The sequence below is a fragment of the Giraffa tippelskirchi genome, chromosome X (genome assembly GCF_054371585.1).
Source record: "Giraffa tippelskirchi isolate mGirTip1 chromosome X, T2T-mGirTip1v1.2.pri, whole genome shotgun sequence".
Classification (NCBI taxonomy): domain Eukaryota; kingdom Metazoa; phylum Chordata; class Mammalia; order Artiodactyla; family Giraffidae; genus Giraffa; species Giraffa tippelskirchi.
The window spans coordinates 116,347,143-116,368,515 of record NC_137289.1 but is presented as its reverse complement, the minus strand read 5'-3'; the positions used below and the strand labels follow the sequence as shown (position 1 = coordinate 116,368,515).

Below are 21,373 nucleotides of genomic sequence, written 5' to 3'. Positions count from 1 at the left end.
AAATGAAATGTGATACTCTTACTTGAGAAAACAGAAGTATCTAAATATTTAAAAAAATACTACGGACCTTGATGTAGACCATGAAATACATTATTGAGTAAAATGAGCAGTGATTGTAATGAGAAGGGTTGGATTCTTGATCCTCTTTTAAAGAAACTATGAGAACTAAGGTAGTGTCCTCCTTAAAAGCACCTCCAGCTGGTTCCCTATGTGTTGTGGGATACGAAGTGTATTACTCAGTTGGGGCAAGCCTAACTCCAAGTTAGGAAAAAATAGATTGAGTAAGACGCATGTTAGAGTGGGCATTATCAATGTTCTACTTTTTCTGGTCCTAATCAGGAAAAGAAACTCAAATTTTGAGATTTCTAATAATATCTACCTCTTTCCCAAATGCAACACTGCATCAGATAATATTGTCCTGGTCCTTCTCTATTTGCATTAGAGAATTGGAGAGGTAGAATGACACAGAGAATCTTATTTCTTTTCTGAAAAGACTGCACAAACAGTGCAATTTAGAACTAGAATGTGTGACTGCAATTTGGCTTGTTTATTTAAAATATTACCCCTTTACTCTGTAAGCCTTCATTTGGGTTTTAAAATAACAACTGGGAAAAAGACTTACAGGAAGTAGAAGCATTTAAGTAAGATAAATCTATATAATATCCTTTTATTTTTGGTAAAGACTTCTTTGTGTATAAAGCTGAAAATGTGTCTAGGTTTTTCACGGATACATAATATCACAATGAAAGACTCCTCAATACCACAGAACAATATTTGAAATCTTTATTATTCTTCTTTCATTTGTTTTATTGGGTTTATTTTCTTTTTAGGTTGGGAATTGACGTCACTAAGTATATCTGGATTTTCCAGGGTAAATAAATACTTATTATGAATTTACAGAGAAACAAATTTCACTTCATCTGAATAGTTACTATATCTACTGGAAATTTTCACTGAACATTGCTGTAACAGAAGGTGTTTAGCAAGAAGATATTTGTCTTTGAGGAAAATATTAGGGAAAATATTCTGTACTGCTATCTCTACTATATATGCAAGTTTAAAGGTTGATCATAAGCATGAGATAAAATTTTTTCCAACTTCAGTAATAGGGAGTCTTCCTATTCATTATTCCAGATTATAAGTCACTATAATGTCAGATTTTAGTTCCCATACTAATAATGATGATAATAGTATTTAATATATGTCAGGCATTTTTCAGAACATTTTTCATGTATTCTACCAATTAAGACTTACCATTCCAGCCACATTTCACATTAAGTACCTTGAATCTTAAAAGGCTGTGTACTTGGCCGAAATCACATTGCTAGGAAATGGCAGACCAGATCCTCACTCTTAATTATGGAATTATGTGCTAGTGTGCTGATCACTTAATTTCTGTGGGTCTCCATTTCTTCATCTGTAAAATAGACCAAATTGCCTTTTATTCTAAAATATCACAATTCTGGGATTTGGGAAAGCCTTCCAATATTATGCAGAACCAACAACTTAGCTTGATCCTTGGAAGAAAAGGTACGACAAACCTAGACAAAGTATTAAAAAGCAGAGACATTATTTTGCCGAAAAAGGTCTTTATAATCAAAGCAACGGTTTTTCCTGTGGTCATGTATGGATGTGAGAGGGGGACTATAAAGAAGGCTGAGCACTGAAGAATCAATGCTTTTGAACTGTGGTGTTGGAGAAGACTCTTGAGGGTCCCTTGGACTGCAAGGAGATCAAACCAGTCAATACTAAAGGAAATTAATCCTGAATATTCATTGGAAGGACTGATGCTGAAGCTGAAGCTGCAATACTTGGGCCACCTGATGCGAAGAACTGACTCATTAGAAAAGACCCTGATGCTGGAAAAGATTGAAGGCAGGAGGAGAAGGTGACGACAGAGGAGGAGATGGTTGGATGGCATCACCGACTCGATGGACATGAATTTGAGCAAGCTCTGGGAGTTGGTGATGGACAGGGAAGCCTGGCGTGCTGCAGTCCATGGGCTCGCAAAGAGTTAGACATGACTGAGAGACTGAACTGAGCGACTGAACAACAACAACAACTTAGTTTGAACAACAACAACAACAACAACAACTTAGTTTGATTTACATATGACTCTGATAAGACAGTTGGTTTGATTTAGTGATCACTCTGGATTTTTATCAGTGCTTTTTGCAATACCTTTTATTCTAAGCATCTCAAAGCCCTGTTATTTTTTTGGTTAAATTCCCATTAAAAAGTCTTGGTAAAGAATTCTGTTCTCCTGACTTACATTTATTTTCATTTTTTCTATCTTTAATGAATTGTCAGGGCCCAGTGAGGAAACAGGCTGAAGCAGTGGGCTTTCTAGCTGTGTTTAGACCCCAAGCTTTCTCCTTTCAGCAGGTGCTCTACCTCTCAGTTCAGAACTTAAATTCCCCATCCTCTCCACAATTCCTCCATTTGATCTAAATATTCCTTACTCTGGTGGTTTGAAGAAATGGATTCAGACCTCACTTGATTAATTACTATAAAAAGCGTTAATGCATGCGTGCGTGTTCAGTCGCTCAGTCGTGTCCAACTCTTGAGGAGCACCAAACACAGATGTCAACACAAAGCAATAATCAGGAATAAGTGGGGATCAGAAATTAGAATTAAGCAGGGCTGATAATAACCTATAAGGAAAAAATCTGAAAAAGAATATTATATATTATACAACATATATATTACATATATGTGAGATATATATATATATATGAATCATTTTGCTGTACACCTGAAACTAACACAGCATTGTAAATCAACTATATTTCAATAAAAAGCCAATCAACCAAACAAAACAGTAAAAAATAAAAATAATAAAATTTTTAAAAGAAAAGACAAAAGAATTAAGCAAGGCTGGGGCAACTAAGCTTCGTTTAAACTCCCTTGTTGCAAAACAATTTTAAGGCATCCATTATGAATACATTGCTCATTTCATACAGCATTTTCTAACATTGCTTTGCTATATGTCTTATTTGCATGCATCTTCTCTCACTACTTGGAATATAAACATTTTGAGCAAACACAAAAAAGATCAGCCAGTATTGTCTGGCTATTGAGCTACTATGTGTTACATACTTTGCCATTTATTCTAATTTAATTTTCCACACAGTCTTGTGAGGACAGCAGTAGTGGACCTATTTGCCAGGTGAGAAAACTTTGGCTCACAGAAGTCACAGAAAAGCAGAACTTAAACTTAGAACATTGGAAAAGACCCTGATGCTGGGAAAGATTGAAGGCAGGAGAAGAAGGGGACAACAGAGGATGAGATGGTTGGTTGGCATCACCGACTTGATGGACATGAGTTTGAGCAAGCTCTAGGAGTTGGTGATGGACAGAGAAGCCTGGCTTGCTGCAGTCCATTTGGTTGCAAAGAGTTGGACACAACTGAGTGACTGAACTGAACTGAAATTTGAAGATGGTCTTTTAAAAATATTTATATTTATTGTTTATATATAATATAAATAGATATGTAATATTTATTATAATAATACAATGCCCAGTAACTTTTCCACTGGGTCATGATATATCTTTTTCTATATATAACCCTTTTGGTGTTTAGAAAGATCCTAGGCCTATAGCAAAATTGTAAATGTAACATTAAAATTCACAGTAGCTTGGACATTATCTAGTCCAATGCCTTCCTTTAGAAATAGGGAGTCTGAGTGACTTGATCAAAATGGGTATTTAACAAACACTTGTAGATGACAGGAAAACCTAAAGTAAAAACAGAATTTACTTTATCGTCACTGAGACCAGAATTCATGAAGCATCACAGCTCAGATGTAAGCCTGTTGGGGGCACCTTAGATGAAAAAAATCCTTGCAAGTTACTGAATACAAGGATCATTTCAGATCAAGTTGTGAAATAACTTCATTTTAACCACAGGTCAGACAGCCTTCATTAAAGCAGAAATGGTACACAAATGAAATTAAATGTGTGAAAAATTTCTGTCAACTGCTAGAAAGCAAAAACAATATGAAACACAGCATAGTTTATAGGGCATTTGAGAAATCCCTGAGGCACAAAACAAGTAATAATAGTAAATAGTAATAGTAAAAAATAATAGACCTTGTAGACATCATTTAATGTCGGTCTCTCATCCAGAAAAACAAGTACCACATCATCAGTCTTTGCTTCACTCTCTGTGCTAAAGAAGACACATTTTCCAGGTGTGCCTGGTTTGTTTTTGTGCTTGTTTTTGGTTTTGGCTTTTAAGTTGCAGACACTGGAAATTTCGTAGTTCAGCTATAATTTTCAATCCGGCCATTTCCACAAGCGGAAAAAACAGAATAAAGCCAGGCAGTTAAGACTGCCAACAGCATCTGTGTGCTCTCTTCCAGAGTAGCTATTTATTAGCAGACCTCAAAGTTAGACTAGGAGTGAAGTCTGAGGTCTTGAAACTTCATTTTTCTCATTAAGGAAGGAGAAATGTCTGTGCTTTTTATTGGAAGGCACTTAAAAGCACACTGGCACAAGTTTGTGTGAAATTTTCTCTTATAAAAATTCATGAGCAGAACTGCAGCTAGTTTGTGTAAAATATTAGTTGATAAAAGGTAAATTGAGACACCTAGGCACAGCTCTATGGATTACAGAGATCTGGGAACCATTGTTTTTCTACCGGAAGTAAAATGCCTCTCATAGTACTATTGTGAGAAGAATGCACTAAGGATGTCCCTGAATAAGCAAGAGGGTGTGACTGGGACCACAGGACTCTAGTGTAATGGACCTGCTTTGCCTTGGGGTTTTTAGCCTTCTTTTGTGAAGTATGCTAATAGAATAAAAACATCCTGTACCGAACCTAAAATAAATAAAGACGTTTTTAGAATGGAACACTCTTCCTGACTTCCTTTCCAACTTTCCTGCCTGTCTAAAAGAGAAATATTTTTATTTGTAGGTGGCATACAACTATGATTAATTGCTCCTAACCAGGAAAATAGAACAGCAATTCTATGGCTCTCAGACTTTGCAAAACTGGTCTTGTTCAAAATGTCAGAGGAAGCTTGGGAAATGTCTCAGTATAACCCATGGTCCTGGCAGCAACAATTTTCCAACATAAATCTCAGTAGGAAATACGACTTTCTGTTCTGTTTCTTTTACTACTCAGGTAGCTTGTTGCCAGGACTAGCAGAATTCTCCTGTGCAGTCACTCCAGCATAGCCATGAAAATCGTGTTTCTACTTCCCAACTTTGTCTGTATGAAGATGGAAATCCAGGTAACTGATGCTACCGATTCCCACTTCGACTTGTGTCCCACCTGTTTTTATTCCCTGTTTTCTTGACCAGAGAAAGCATAGTGGACAAAAACTGGAAACATGATGAAAGTCCAGGATTAGAAATTAGATTTCCTCAACTAAATTATCACATGATATAAGCACGGGGCAGATTAAGGCCCAACTTAGATAAATGAGTGAGTCTTTTCCATCTATAGTTGGTCTGTCTATATGAATTTTTAGCAATAAAGAAACTCAGTCTTGGGACAGGTGTAATTCACAGATTTCACTCATAATATACCTTGTATAGTGGAGTTCAGAAGTCAAATTCTCCTGTTGAATTCTCTCAGCTGCCAGTGCAGGTGGTGTTTATCCCAAATTCATTTACCCCCAGGATCACCATAATTAATACTTAGGGAAAAAAAAAGAGCCTTGCTGCTTGGCTCAGATTAACACTTCCACTTTAGAAGTCTTTTCTGTGCAGGATTTATGTTTCTTCCTAGTATATTCCTGGCAGTTTGGATGAAGTAAGAGTTCCCCCATGAAGCCTTTCTCTAATGCCAGCTCTGAGTCAATTTTAACATCTAACTTGGTCCACAGAGACCCGGGTCTGATTTGTGAATTTGTAAATGCGCCTCTTCTGTGAGCCCAACAGCTTCTCATCGTTGGCTGTTAACTCTGCTGACTTCTTTGTCTCCCACCACCCCTGTACTTGGTGGTGCCTCCTTTATCAATTAATGGAGTTTCTCATTCAATTATTACATACCCATATTATAGGCAGTGACATTGTTTTAACTTATTTGTTAGTGAAAATGACATAATTAAGACTCGTCTGCCACTGCTACTGCTAAGTCGCTTCAGTCATGTCCGACTCTGTGCGACCCCATGGACGGCAGCCTACCAGGCTCCCTCGTCCCTGGGATTCTCCAGGCAAGAATACTGGAGTGGGTTGCCATTTCCTTCTCCAAGGACTCGTCTAGTGCTCTATTTTTATTGAGAAGGAACTGATCTGCTAAAATAAAATTGCTTAAAATATGTCTTTTTAAATTTTTAAACCCTTTTGCTTTACCGTAAGAACCTCAATTCTCCAATGATTTGTTCAGATTAAGTTAACTCTTCTTTTGTGTCTGAGTCGTCCAAGTGGGGCTTTCAAGTGTTTTCATTGTGCAAACCCTTGTAATGATATTTCACAATAAGTGGTTGTGTCCACTGGAGTTAGGAGTGAAGAACAGGTCAGTAGGATATCTTGAGAAAGTTATGTAGAATAAAGAATTTTCTGATTTGTCTGGCTGAGGATGGAGGTTACATTAATTTAAGGAGCAGAGTCTCTGCACTGTATTTTCATCTTCCCAGGTTTTAAAGTAGGCAGGGCTCCCCAAAGAGAACCATGAGTTCTAATACATACAGACTTTCAAACTTTCTTCTCCTTTTGAAAGCTGGGGCTGAGTCTCTGGCTTCAGATTGCTTGGTGTGAATTCTGGTTTTGCCTTTTACTAGCTATAGGCCCATGGCCAAGTTACTTAACCTCTTTTATCCTCAAGTTGCTCCATTTCTGAAATTGGGATGATTATAGTCTCTAAGTCATAGGGTTGTATCGAGAACTAACGAGAAATGAGATGAGATCATCTTTATCACTGCACCATAGCAAGTTCTTGGTAAATGTTTCTGATTGTTGTACATTTCTTCACATAGGAGGTTGTGAATTTCCCTACTAGGGTCACCGAATAAGTTTGAGAAGCATTAACTTGGAGCCATCAATATCTAAGGAGAAACAAATGACCCATGAATTATAAGAAATAATCAAATAAAGATTTTAGAGCAATCTAATAATAGGGTATTTTATAATAAGCTTTTCTGTGGCCTCCCAGAGTGAATGGAAGTTAAAATTTCCCTCATCATCAGCAATGAATAATATGTTCATAATCTCTAATTAGGAGAAGGCAATGGCAACCCACTCCTTTTCCATTTAAGTTTGACCTGGTAGATCAACATTAATTATTTTAAGAGTAATTAGCTAATCAAATTTATTTAATTTTTTTTCTTAATACCCTTATGGAGGAACTTAATCAAAGGTCCAGAGTTCAAATCTGCTTGCTAGAATCAGGCTAATTAGAGTAGGAAAATGCCTTAGACTCTTTCTTTACTAGCGACAGACTTGCTGCTAAGTCTCTTCAATATAAATACACCCATACATACATAATAGCATACATGTGTATATGCATGCATGCATATGTATATAATGTGAATGTTAATGCCAGGTTTAATCTTGGAGTAGAGATAGCTTTTCTAGTAAAATGTGAATTAGAATCATGCAAGTGAAGTTGTGTGCAATGTAAAGGGAGAAAAATCAAAGTAAAAAAGTAATAATAACAATAAAACTCAACAAGCTGAATCCCACTAAAGCTATATAAAAATAGCTTTAGTGGTTTCATTTATTCAACACTGTTTTCCTGAATGCCAACTCTGTGCTAGGCATTATGCTAGAGTTTGGGAATAAAAATGAAAAGGGTTTATTCACAAACATCTGTCTAAGAGATTTCCCAAGTAACTTGCCCAAGGTCATGCCTGATGAGCAAGGCTAGAACTTGAGCATGAGTTCTCTGTCTCTAAAGTCTAATGTTTTCCCCACAATACCAAGTTGCAGGTACTGTTGCTATCCAGTCATGTTCCTTTCAGATCCCTTTTCCTAATTGTGTGTGCTCATCTCCTGGCTTCTGCATGTTATGCTATTAAATGCTTGTACCTTTGTCCTTGAATGGATTGCTCTTGGACACTGATGTTTCCTTTCCTGAACAGAGTCGGATACGTCTTGGAGTCCCCATGCCTCACTCCCCCACCACCACACAATGCCAGAATGACACAGAGCCAATGACTGACTGGTGTGAGAATTTAAAAGCTCAGTTCCTTTGCCACAAGATAGGGCAAACTCTGAGGTTTAACTTATGCTCCAGAGCTCTCCATAGGATCAGGCTGAGACCTCACCTAAATTGTATCTTTGCTTGGCTTCTTCTTTTCTATGATGCTGCCTCCACTTTCTTACTGGTTTTACCCTGGACATAGTTCTTTAATAAATCACTACCACATACATATTTTCTTTCAGGGTCTGCTTCTTGGAGACTGTGACTTGAGACATCTGTGTTATGATATAAGTTCTACATACACACACACACACACACACACACATATATATGTGAAGTGAGTGAAGTGAAAGTCGCTCAGTCGTGTTCAACTCTTTGCAACCCCATGGACTGTAGCTCGCCAGGCTCCTCTGTCCATGGGATTCTCCAGGCAAGAATACTGGAGTGGGTTGCCATTTCCTTCTCCAACATATATATATATATTTCACTGTAAATTCATCTAGGTTTTAACCACAGGAAATATGGAACCATCATGGCAATATGTTTTTAATGGATTTTTAAGAATTACATTAAATTAAATACATTGAGTTAAAATTACATTAGAAATACAGAATTAAGATCAATCATTTGAGATGATTATTTAATCAGCCAAATGTGTGTAATATATTTAGTGACCTTGGCCAAGTCATTTCATGTGTAGGCATACTTCATTTAATTGTGCTTTACTTTATTGTATTTCACAGATATTGTGGGTTTTTTTCTAACAGATTGAACTATATTTTACAACTCTGCATCAAGCAAGTCTACCGGGCCCTTTTCTAACAGCACTTGCTCACTCTGTGTCTCTGTGTGACACTTTGGTAAGTTTTGTAGTATTTCAGCTTCTTCATTACTACATTCGTTATGGTAATCAGTGATCACTGAACTTTGATGTTACTATTGTAATTGTTTTGGCGTTCTTTAGCAATAAGTTATTTTTAATTAAGGTATGTAACATTTTTTTGACATATTCTATTGCACACCTATTAGGCTATAGTATAATGTGAATATAACTTTTATAAGCACTGAAAAACCCTAAAATTGTGATTTACTTTATTGCAATATCCATGTTATTGTGGTGGTCTGGAACTGAACCTACAATGTATTCAAGGTATGCCTGTATTTGGAAAACATAATTTTCTTTGAAAGATGAGTGTTATTTAGCCAAGTGGTTTGGGCATATTACATATAGCATGTACCAGGCCATTTTATGACACAAAACAATCATAAACTGTTTAAACAAGAGGCTATACAGATAGTATCCACATTTTGACATTATATCTTAATCTCAGTAACCAAGAGAAAGTAATTTAATGTTTTAATTTACTTTTCTCAATAGAGCAGATTTCCAATAATTGTCAAGTCTTACAGAACAACTGAACACATTAATACAACTTGATTAGAAACTCACTTGTTAACATTTCAAAAAATATTTCTATTTCAACTTTTTAACAATGTATAGCATGACCATTGTTAATGTTAAGTATTTGATATGCTATTAAAACATCACATTAAACAGTATAGTTCAGAATTTTACCCATTTTAAAATATCTTTGTTTTAAAATGAAGCATAGCATAGATTCAAATACTAGAAAAAAAAGAAAGCATTAAAATTCTAGATGGCATTAATTCCACGTAGTCTATGAATAATCTCTTCCTTTAAACTCCAAACTTGTAAGAAACAGAGAAATTAAATCTGTTTTATGCTAATAACACAGCATATGAGAGTGGATAAAACAAATGAAGGTGAAGTGAAAGTTAAAATCGCTCAGTCGTGTCCAACTCTTTGCGACTCTATGGACTATACAGTCCATGGAATTCTCCAGGCCTGAATACTGGAGAGGGTAGCCTTTCCCTTCTTCAGGGGATCTTCCCAACCCAGGAATTGAACCCAGGTCACCCGCATTGCAGGTGGATTCTTTACCAGCTGAGCCACAAATGAAATGAAGGCATAAAAGGAGGATTCCATCTTACTCTCATATTCCAATCTCAGAAAAGGAATGTAAATAAAATAAATCTAAACAGCTTTAAAATAATTCCATAGCAAGATGGATTAAGTGATACAACCATTTTATTTAAAGACAGCATAGCAATAAAATCATAAGGTCTTAAAGAGAAAATGAAAAATCCTACTGGACCTTGTGTTGGAGCCTTTGAGCCATTGGACCTCAGGATAGGCTATCATGTTTTGCATATGCTTCATAATACACTACTGAGTATTTCATCACTGTAATCAATAAAGCTTTATGGACTGACCTTGGAGATCAAGACATTGAAATGCAGAGGTAAGTCTCTAAAATGCAGAAAGCTATGATACTGCAGTACTCAATATTTTAATTTATTTGTTTCTCACATTTCTCATGACCTCTGGAAAGAATGGCCTACAAATTCTCATGGGCAATACCTAACAGTAATTATGTATCTCAGTGCTCTTACCCTTCGTGAATATATATGAAGACAAATATTCATGCGAGTTTTAATTATAGAGGTAGCCATCCATTTTAATTTTTAAATAAAAGAAAAATGGCAGATCTATATACAGACCACTTATAAGAGTCTAGAAATATAGACACAAAATAGAATGTCATCATGGGTGTCTTCAACTTGTAAGTAGCAATAAAATAATATCTGTTTTTCAAAATGTAAGGACACTCTTAAGGTTGATATGAAGAAGCACTCTTAGGATGAATTATTAATTAATAGAAAAAGCAAATAGCAAAACAATATGTACATTATCATCACATTTATGTAATTTACATTAATTTGATTTATGTAAATCAAATGCACAATTATATCCATACAAAGTTAATTTAAAATAAGGTTATCTGGTGGTGCTGGTAACAGAGAGGATTGAAAAGGCAAGACAGAATTTTGTTTAAGTGGATCGTTTGAAATGTGTGCAGTGAGAACACAGTCATAGAGCATCACTTCAGTACTTTCTGATCAGTAACAGATCATTTGCAAAACACTTCAGCACCTTCCTACTCTCCAGGCTCCTTACCTCTAAAATGACAATTTCTAAGGTTCTGTCCTGCTTAACTATTTCAGTTATTTACCCAGTGGTCAGAAGTCAGGGGGCAACGGGGTCTGGCCCACATTATCCTAGTGGGCCCGTGCTGGCTCTTAGAACTCCTCCAGTACATGATTATATGAAATGACACAGTTCCTGACCCAGGGATCAAATCCAGGTCTCCCGCATTGCAGGCAGATTCTTTACTGTCTGAGCCACCAGGGAAGCATGATTATATGAAGTGATACAGTGTTTCCAGTGGGATTGGCAACACCACTTAGCAATGTGTCTATGTATTGTGTCCTTCTATAGGAAGAGGAAGACATATATTGTGTCTTTCTATAGGACACAATATAGAAAGTAAGTCTTTCAGAAAAGGTTTCCAACTGGCTGGAGAAGGGACCCAACGGGAAGGTGGTTTTTGTATTGTTTTCTTAATGCATGATGCTGCATCTTCACCACTCAGTATCTAGCCTGGAATCTGGACTCCATCTCTATGAGAGTCACACTGGGGAAAATGCATAGAGATTGGCAAGGCCGTGGCATCATCTAGCTCAAAACAACTAGAGCCAAGGTATGGACTCTAAGTGAGAACTGTGAGAACGACTTACCCCAGAAGAGAGGGACACCACAGAGCCTGCCGCTGCTGTCAACCCTGGAATACTCCCGGCACTTGTTGAGTCGCTCAGTCTTGTCCGACTCTGCGATACCAGGGACTGTAGCCCACCAAGCTTCTCTGTCCATGGGGTTTCCTAGGCATGAATACTGGAGGGGGTTGCCATTTCCTCCTCCAGGGGATCTTACCGAGCCAGGGATCGAACCCGGGTCTCCTACAAGTCTCCTGAATCGCAGGCGGATTCTTTACCGCTGATCCATGGTGGCTAGAAATAGACTTTAGCCTCAAGTCTAAAGGCGGTGAGGTAGGGCCTTGGATTGAGGAGGTATAGCCTCAGGTTAACAGAGGGAGGAGTCCTAGGCCATGTAAGATCCAGGTAAGATGCTGACTCGGAGCTGAGGAATGGAAGGCACTCTAAGAGTTCTGCCAGCATGTTGGACTATCAGGCGGAGGATCCCTCTGACTTGGTCCTCTTGTGAGTCTGAGTCTGATGGGGGTGAGGCACTTGGTGTTCTGGGCACAACTAACTCCTCGGAGGGAGGAATCCCTGACTCTGCAGGAATTGTGGGTGAAGACACCGAATGGGTTAAGTACCCTAGAATATGAGGTGCCCCACAGAACCTCACTCCAGCGGTCTGGGCGGCCCTAGGAGAGCCAGGCACGATGGGGTGTCGGGGAGTGGAGGGGACACGGAGCCGAGCGGAAGGGACATCCCCTGACTTCCGCTCCAAGAGGCTGGTTAGCGAAGGCCTGTCCAGAAAGGTGAGAGCCCCCTCTGCGGAATTAAGGTGAAGACACTGAACGTGGGAACCTGCCACCCCAGAAGAGAGAGGCGGCTCGCTGAGTAAAGCCCTGTCCCTTCTGTCATCCCGGGGAGCCCCCAGAGTAACTGACTTGGGCCTCAGGAGTCCGGGGGTAGGGAGCGAGGGCCTGGGCCCGAGGGGCGTGGCCATAAGTCAGCCTCGGGAGGAGGCCCTGAAAAGGGGGAGTTTCAAGATAAGATGGGGAAGGGGAACGAGGTGACCAGCTCCGCAGAACAGAGGGGATTCTGCAGGTAAGACTACAGCTCCAGCTCCAGCCCTGGGTGCCCCCAGAATAACTGTCAGCCTCAGTTGCCCCCTGACTTCCACCTTGGGTTTGCAGGAAAGCGAGGCCTGTTTGGAGGACTGCTGCCTAGGCTGAGCGGAGGGAGGACTCTCAGACCCTGCGATGACTCTAGATAAGATGCTGAGTAGAACTGAGGAGATTTCTTCCCCCAATGAAGAAAGCTGCTCAGAACTCTGTTGTCAGTCCCAGGAGAAAGAGCCGCTGGCTAGGAGTGACTTTCTCTGACCTTTGCCTGGGGGATACCAGGATGATGATGATATTGTTCTAAGAGGTGTGGGCCCAAGTAATCCAAGAGAAGAGTCTCAGGCCCTGCCAGGAAATCAAATTAAGATGCTGAGCAGGGACAGGGGGATCACACACTGGAGAATAGTGGGGACTCCACAGAACCCTGTCCCTGTTGTCTGCCTGGGGAGGTGCTGGAATAGTTGTCAGACTTCTGTGCTTTCTTATTTGGGTTTTGGTAATCTGAGAGCTATTGTCTCAAGTTAGCAGAGAGAGGTGTCTCAGTTTCTGTCAAGGTCGAAGTCACGACCCTGAGTGAGGTTTGAGGGGACCACACATCAGAACAACAGAGCCTCAACAGACAGCTCTGCTCCTTTGTTACTGCTGGGAGGCCCCAGCAGGTGTGGCCCAATGAGGGGCCCCTCACTTCCCTCCCCCCAGTGTCTATCTCCTCTGTGACTTTCCTGACTGAGAGGCTCTGAAAAGAGCTGTCAGTGTGAGGCACTTCCTTTCTGCTTTAAGTGTCTTTAAGTTAAGTGTCTCAAGAAGTTAAAGCTTATGAGGTGACAGTCCTTGAGTCAGTAGAAGGAGGAGTCCCAGATATGCCCTGGGATCACAATGAGGATTCTAACAAAGCCAGAGGGGACCACTTACCCTAAGACAGAAGGAATCCCACAGAACTTGACTCCACCTGCCCTGTTCCCAGCTCTAGGAAGCCTTGGGCTGGATTGGCTGGTTGCACCCTGAAGAGCCTTCTCGCTCCCTCCTTCACTTCCTCCTGTTTAGGACAGGAGAGCTGTGAGGCTCGAGTACTGCCCTCAGGCAAGGATGTGTGGAAGGCACTCTTTATCAGCTCTGCCACAGTTGAGTTTACCAGATGAGGCCACTCACATGCTCCCTTTCTCCCTAGGTTGTGGTCCTCTGTTAACCCAACCCCCTGCCCTCATTCCTGTCTACTCTCACTGACCAGAGTGAACATGTCTTGGGGTCAAGAGATTCCACTATGCATGCAGGAACCATGCCCACAGTGAGCCCCAGGGCTTGGAGGAGACCCCTCCCTTCTCCTCCTATCTTCTGTTGCCTGGCAATCTGGAGAAGGCCTTGGTTACGGGGGCACCCAGTACTCCCCAGAGTCCTCAGAGTGCTAACTCCTCTTACACTGTCACCACAGCCATCTTATCAGCAAATCAGATGAGGGCTCTAGAAGTCAGGAGATTATGGAGATACATGAGGTCCAAAGAGAGAAGCATGATGCACCATCCTGTTGCTAGGATCCCCTCATCCAAGATGGGGCTTTTAGGACTTGAGGAGACATCCATGGAAATTCTCAAGTTAGGTAATCAGCTGTAACACTCTGGGTTTCCTCCCTGAAGGCAGAGACTTTACCAGGATTATTTTAAATAAGTGAACGTTACCTCTGGTACTTTGGGTCATTCATTCATCCATCAAGGACTATACTGAACATATGCTGAAGGCAAACACTAAGCAAACAAAAGGAAATAACAAGGCACTTGATTCAGGTTGTAGTTGAGACAGTGGTGAGGAGGAGACAGATTTGAGTTTTAGGAAGTTAGGGACTATGTGAAAAGGTTAGAGAGAATCTGTAGTGAGTTCTGAAGGTTGGCTGACTATGTAGAAACTGTTCCTCTTTGCTGAGACTGGTGCTAAAGAAGGAGGAAGAGTTGGTGGCAACTTGAGTTAGAAGTAGAGGCGAACAAGGGTGTGGTGGATGAAGTCAATGTGGGTCATGTATGGTAAGGTTCTGCAGGCTGTCCAGGTGGAGGTGTCCAGTGGACAGTAGAAAACAAGCCTGGCTATTGGGAGAGGTTCCCTGGCTGAATCTGGAGAAGTCATGTGAGGACATGGTTGGAGGTAAAATTAAGTATTGTACATACAGTGGCCTGTATTTTGTTTCCTCCCTGCAAACACTATTGGAAACCAAAATTATACAAAACTTAATAAATACAGGGAAGAGTTTAAAGGGAGAAAGCTGATGTTGTTTAGTCACTAAGTTGTGTCCAAATCTTTTGCAACCCCATGGATTGTAGCCCACCAGACTCCTCTGTCCATGGGATTTCCCAGGCAAGAATACAGGAGTGGGTTGCCATTTATTTCTCCAGGGGATCTTCCAGACCCAGGGATTGAACCTGTGTCTCCTGCATTGGAAGGCACATTCTTTACTGCTGAGGCACCAGGGAAGCCCAAAAGAAGAAAGTACTCACCCAGAAAACCATTAGTAAGAGAAAGTTTTCCTGTGCTTCCTATAGCTCTCTTTTTAAGCATATACTTGTGCCTTTGCCTACATATTGCCTATACCTGTGTATTTGTGTCTTATAGTATATATAAAGCTACATATCATGAATTTTCAACCTCTATCATGAATTTTCAACCTCAGATCTGTCTTCTCAGGTGTCTTTTAGGATTCTGCTCTTGATAGCATTTGTTCAAGGCTAAGCTTACACCCACAATACACAAACAGTTATCTTCTCTAACTAATGTGTCTGTTCAAGGCAGCTGGCAACTCTGCAGTAACTCAAGTTTCTCATGACATAGAGATCAAAAGACAGGAGGCAGTCTTGAGCCCATGTCCCTGGAGATCGGAATTTCTTGACATATCTTTTACTGGGAGACTGTGATTGTGCAAATTTTAGATATGAGACCACTTATTCCAGCTGAAACTTTCCCCAGAAATCCAATTCATGCACGTAAGGAAGGCTAAGCAGTCTGTGTCAAGTGGGGCTTGCAAACCAACAGCCCCTTCTTTCCCTTGGGACTGTGAACCCTAATGCCTACAGAATTCTCGTGTGCTCCCTGAACACTGCTGAGGAAGCTCGGTGCTAGAAGACCATGCTTTAGTCGTGGACTTCATCTAGGTCTGTCAGCCATCCTGAACATACAGAACACATCTTCTATGTGATTGTGTCTTGCTTTCTATATTGACTTTGTCAGGACACCCTGAATGTCCTGTATTCGGTTTTCTTTTTTTTCAATAAGTTACAAAAATTCAGCAGAGCGAGCTGTTTTTCTACCACAGTCACTGTCGACTAAATCACTTAAGGAGACACTAGCTGAAAAGCATACCTCCACAAATAAAGATCTGATCTCTCCTGCAGGTTTGACTGAGGGAAGAGGAAAAGGAGCAGCAGGGTGGGGAGTGGTATTCAGAACTAAAGAAAGAAAGTTTTCTTGAAAGAAAAAACCTGTTTTTTGACCATAGTCTCAAGTTGTGAACAGCTAACTGTCCTTAATTAGGCTTCCCTGATAGCTCAGTTGGTAAAGAATCCACCTGCAGTGCAGGAGACTCTGGTTCAATTCTTGGGTCAGGAAGATCTGCTGGAGAAGGAATAGGCTACCCACTCCAGTATTTTTGGGCTTCCCTTGTGGCTCAGCTGGTAAAGAATCCATCTGCAATGCAGGATACCTGGGTTCAATCCCTGGGTTGGGAAGATCCCCTGGAGAAGAGAAAGGCTACCCACTCCAGTATTCTGGCCTGGAGAATTCCATGGGCTGTATAGTCCAGGGGGTTGCAAAGAGTTGGACGCAACTGAGCGACTTTCACTTCAGTAGAATCAGCAATCAATGATTTTCTCTTTATAGTACCTAAGCTTCTGAAAAATTGAAGGCAGGAGGAGAAAGGGACAACAGAGAATGAAATGGTTGCATGGCATCATCGGCTCAATGGACATGACTTTGAGCAAGGTCTGGGAGATGGTGAAGGACAAGGAAGCCTGGCGTGCTGCAGTCCTTGGGGTCGCAAAGAGTCAGACACGACTGAGCAACTGAAGACCATCAAAGCTTCTGAAGGATAGCAAATCAATGCCAGCTCCAGGCTTCTGAAAATCAGCCCATCAGTGATTATCTCCAGCAACCCCGTCCTGGATGTCAGCCAATCAGTGCTATCCCACTCACACCAGCACCTGAACATTAGCAAATCAACGACAGCCTCACGTTTCTGGGACAGGGTCCAATCAGCAGGTTCTTCTGTCAGGAGAGCCATGCTTCTGGAAGTTAGCAGGTCCTTGGTGGCCTTACTCTAGTGACCATAGAGTCACCCCTGAAAGTCTTGCAGTCCCTAAACTCTACTGCTTCTGAATGTTCATCAATGCTTGAATCCCCAAGCTAACCAAGATGCTAAACCTTGTATAGCATCTGCTCTGGCTTCCTGCTGGTAAGTACAGTTCCCCCATAGGGAAATGGGAAGGGTATTTTTGCGTCAAATACCAGATTCAGTTTTTTCATAGTTCCTAAGTTCACAGCCCTTTCAACCATTCAACTCCTATTACTAACTTGTTAAGACTCGTGGGTGACAAACACGCTGCCATGGCTGTGAGATTTTCAAATTCAGTCTTTTCAATTCTTGAAATGGTTACTTCACGTATTTTCATTTCTGTATATTTGAACCTTGAAATGCTCAAACATAAGTGTAAATGTTGTGATGAATTTTATGAACAGTGCACCTTTATTAAATGAGGAGCGAGTCTTTTCAAAGACTTTTGTGCAATATGCAGCTGTTCATTCAATATAGAAAATTGTGGAAAATCATTTGTAAAGCAGTAAATATACTACAGCTGAGCATGGAAGATGTATGATACCCTCAACTGGTAATAATGACATTAAAAAAAGATAATGCATGTTTTGTTTAAGAGACATTTAGATTAAGAAGATTAAATCACAGCAGAAATTGTAATCGCCTTCTACACTGTATATCATCATCAATCCTTAAAGTTGGAAGCAGATTTTCAAGGGCCAGGATTAAATCTACTATAATAATGAAAAATATAATAGCTTAATTTACATTATCAAAGATCTAAATGCCTCACCTTTTTATGTCAGGGCCACAGATGCATGTAATAACAATACATTTTTCCTCTGCTTGTGAAATAGTTTTCTCATGAAAGAAGGTTTTCTTATAAAGTTATTGTGAGTAGGGGCTTCCTTGAGGGTCCAGTGGTTAAGACCCTATGCTTTCACTGCCGGGGGACACAGGTTCTATCGCTGGTCTGGGAACTTAGATTCCACATGCCCTGTGGCCTGGCCAAAAAACAAAACATAAAACAAGTTATTGTGAGTAAAATCCTTTGCAAATGTGACTTCAGAAGCAATAGCAAATATTTGCAGAATTCCTTTTTTCTTTTTTTAAGATAGAACTTAATGAATTAAAGGGGTTAAAAGTGGCGTAAAGCATGCATGAGTCTATGTTGGCTATACTGCCCATATTCTGTATAATGCAATTCAAACAGCCCCTGATGTCTTTTTTATTGAAATTGAAGTAAGAATCATATTCTTTGAGTTGAGTTATTAAGGGATTTTGGTGATTTTGTTAGCGTTCAGAATTCTTCTATTTGCATTCCAAATATCCACTAGCTATCTTAAACAAATTCATTTGAAAGATCTTCAGTTTATTTGAAGCACTGATATTTTAATTCTGAAGAAGAGCTGCCCCCTCCATTCTTGTTGACTTTTTAAATAAGCCACTGAGCAAAATCTACTTATTTCTTGTTCATAGTTGTCAGTATTTATATAACATTAGGATTATGTGCACTGAAAGAGCAGACAATTATTAAAGTGCTCCATTGATTAAAGGAACTTGTTGAATGTGTTAGGGAAAGAATTGATGAAAAATGTTTCCCTTTGTGTGTCAAGGCTGTTCTTAAAATTAATACCATTACTTATGAACAGGAAAAGAAATTCTGATATGAAATGGGTAATAATTATAGAATTTGTCAAGACTATCATTTGGAATGGATCTCATGACTTGAAGGATTTGATTTAGTTAAATGTTATTGAATATTCTTCCAGCATAGGAATAATAAGAGGATAACAATTAATGGTTATGATCTTTTTTGTCAATGGACTATATTAAAAAAAAAAGTTGAGATGCAATACAATCCTGAACACTGGAAACGTGATCTGTGCTGTAAAGATGGTATTATGATGTGATTCGGCAAATCAAATTTAAAAAGCAATTCTCAGAATTGTTAACTGCGCTAGTACTCTCAGATACTTCTTACCAGCTTTGTACATTGCTTTCCAGGCTTCTGAATGCTTTGCCACTGAAGTGTCATACATTTGACCCTCAGAGGATTACCTTGGGCACTGGGGTCTCCTTATTCACAGAGTTAGGAATGTCTAGTAATTTTACGTGCCCCTCATCTTCTGTAAAATCCCCAGACAATCCGTGGCTTCCTTCCCAGTACAGAGAATTGGAAGTGCCTAGCCATTTCACATCCCCACGTCCAATCTCACAGTGATCCCTCGCCAACAATAGAACAGCTCCTTTGCCTCAAAGCCAAAATACTTTTCAGGTGGATTTTATGCTCCAGGGCCTCCTGCAGGACTAGGGTGAGTCTAAGACATTAACTAAAATTATATGCTTATTGGGCCTCTTCCCCTTTTCTATCCTGCCTCTTTCACTCCCTGAATAGTTTTTCCTGGGAGCAAATCCTTAAAAACACTTGGATCTGAAACCTTTGTTTGTTTGCGTGAATATCACCTGCTAAACCTACATTATAAGAGATAATTTTTTTTCAAATTCACAATCTAGATATTAGTTCCCAAATTAAGTGAATATGCTTATTACATGTGCTTTATAAAATGCATTATTAGTAGAATTGGGTGAAATATTGTTAAATGATCATTTGGTTAGAGTAGTGTTCATATAGTTCTCTCGGTTATCTTTGCCAAGTAATCTTATATACCTGGCTTCCACTTTTCCCCTTTGATAAAGGAGAGTGTTGGATCAGATACTCTCTAAGGCAGTGAGTCTCCAAAGGAAGCAATTTCATTCCCCAGAACACATTCAGTAAAATCTCAAGACGTCTCAGGTCGTTGCAGCTGAGGAGTGCTACTGGTGCTTCTCATGCGTAGAAGCCACGGATGCTGCTAAATAACCTGAAATGCCCTGAACAGCCCCCTACAGCAAAAAATTATCCAGCTCAATGTATCAGTAGTGCTGAGATCGAGAAACCTTGATCTGAGGTCTTGCTGTCTCCAAAATTCAGTGAACAATTAATTCTGTTTTAGTCTACAGTATGTCAGTTCATCATTTTTTATAATCTGCATTTTAATTCTATGAGAAATCAGTCATCTCAGCTTGATATTAACCAGTTAGTTACTTGTCTGTTTATAAGCAATTGACTGTCAGTTAAGGTAGATTACTTCTGCATGGGCAAATAACCTTTATAACTTAACATTCAGTGATCTGCTTCCTGCTCTAGAAAATACTTTTTAAAAAAAAAAACGTGGAACAGAGGATAGAAATTACCTAGTGAAAGCCAATACAATGGTAATTTCTTTATGTAAAGTGGCATGGGCAAATTAAATAAAGTATGTAACATGCCATTTTATGACACAGTAATCATAGAGAGTCTAATTAAAGAGCTATATGAGTTGCGTGCACTTTTGACTTTTTATATTAATCTCAGTAACTAAGAGAAACTAATTTAACACTCCTGATTTACTGTTATTAATAGAGCAAGTTTCCAGTGACAGTTGCCATGTTATAGTTTTCTAGAACAGTTAACATATTGAAAGTAGCTGTGGTTAGAAGTTCACTTGTTATGTTTACAAAAAAGTATCTATTCCAATTTTTTTACATAACATATAGCCTAGTCACTATGAGTTGCTTGTGCTCAATGTGCTATTAAAACACCTAAATTAAATGAAGTAATGCTACACTACCTACTGCTGTATTTTATCCATTTTAAAGCTTAATCGCTTTATAATTAATCATAATATAGAGTCAAATATGGGAGCAAATGAAGAAGAAAGTATTAAAATCCCATGATGTAATTAATTCCACATACTGTATAAAAGATCTTTTTCTATGAAATCTTCATCTTGTAAGAAATAAAGAAACATATAGAAGGACAAAGTATTTTGAATTAATAATAAAGTACTTGAGCTAAATGAAGAAAAATGAAATAAAAACATAAAATCTGGGTTCCAAAGATTAGAGACTTGGTTCTGCTGGCCAGCTTTACTTTTATTTCTAGGCTCAGAAAAGGAATGTAAATAAAATAAGCCTTGAGGGCTGTAAAATGATTCCATGGTGAGATGGATTAGGTTAAACTGCTTCACCCAAATGCAGCACAGCAATAATATAACAAGCTCTCCAGGGACAAACAGAAAATCCCTCACTTGTACTGTGTTCAATAGCGGAACATTTAAGCCTTTGGAAATCAAAACTAGGATATCATGTTTTGTGTGTCTTTCTCAAACTGCTTCTTGATATTTTGTCACCATATTTCTTTATGATCAGGATTTTGAGAACTTAATCTTGAAGATC

General features: G+C 39.4%; 1 long non-coding RNA gene across 1 annotated transcript in view; it reads left to right on the top strand.

Annotated features, from left to right (window-relative positions):
• The window catches only part of LOC145537044 (uncharacterized), a 262,487-nt gene extending 241,528 nt beyond the window's left edge, over positions 1 to 20,959 (top strand). Inside the window, exons 4-6 of the long non-coding RNA XR_014076146.1 lie at positions 5,129 to 5,237; positions 8,860 to 8,952; positions 16,684 to 20,959. This is a non-coding gene — a long non-coding RNA (uncharacterized LOC145537044). The remainder of the gene's footprint in view (positions 1 to 5,128; positions 5,238 to 8,859; positions 8,953 to 16,683) is intronic.
• The last annotated feature ends 414 nt before the right edge of the window (positions 20,960 to 21,373 follow it).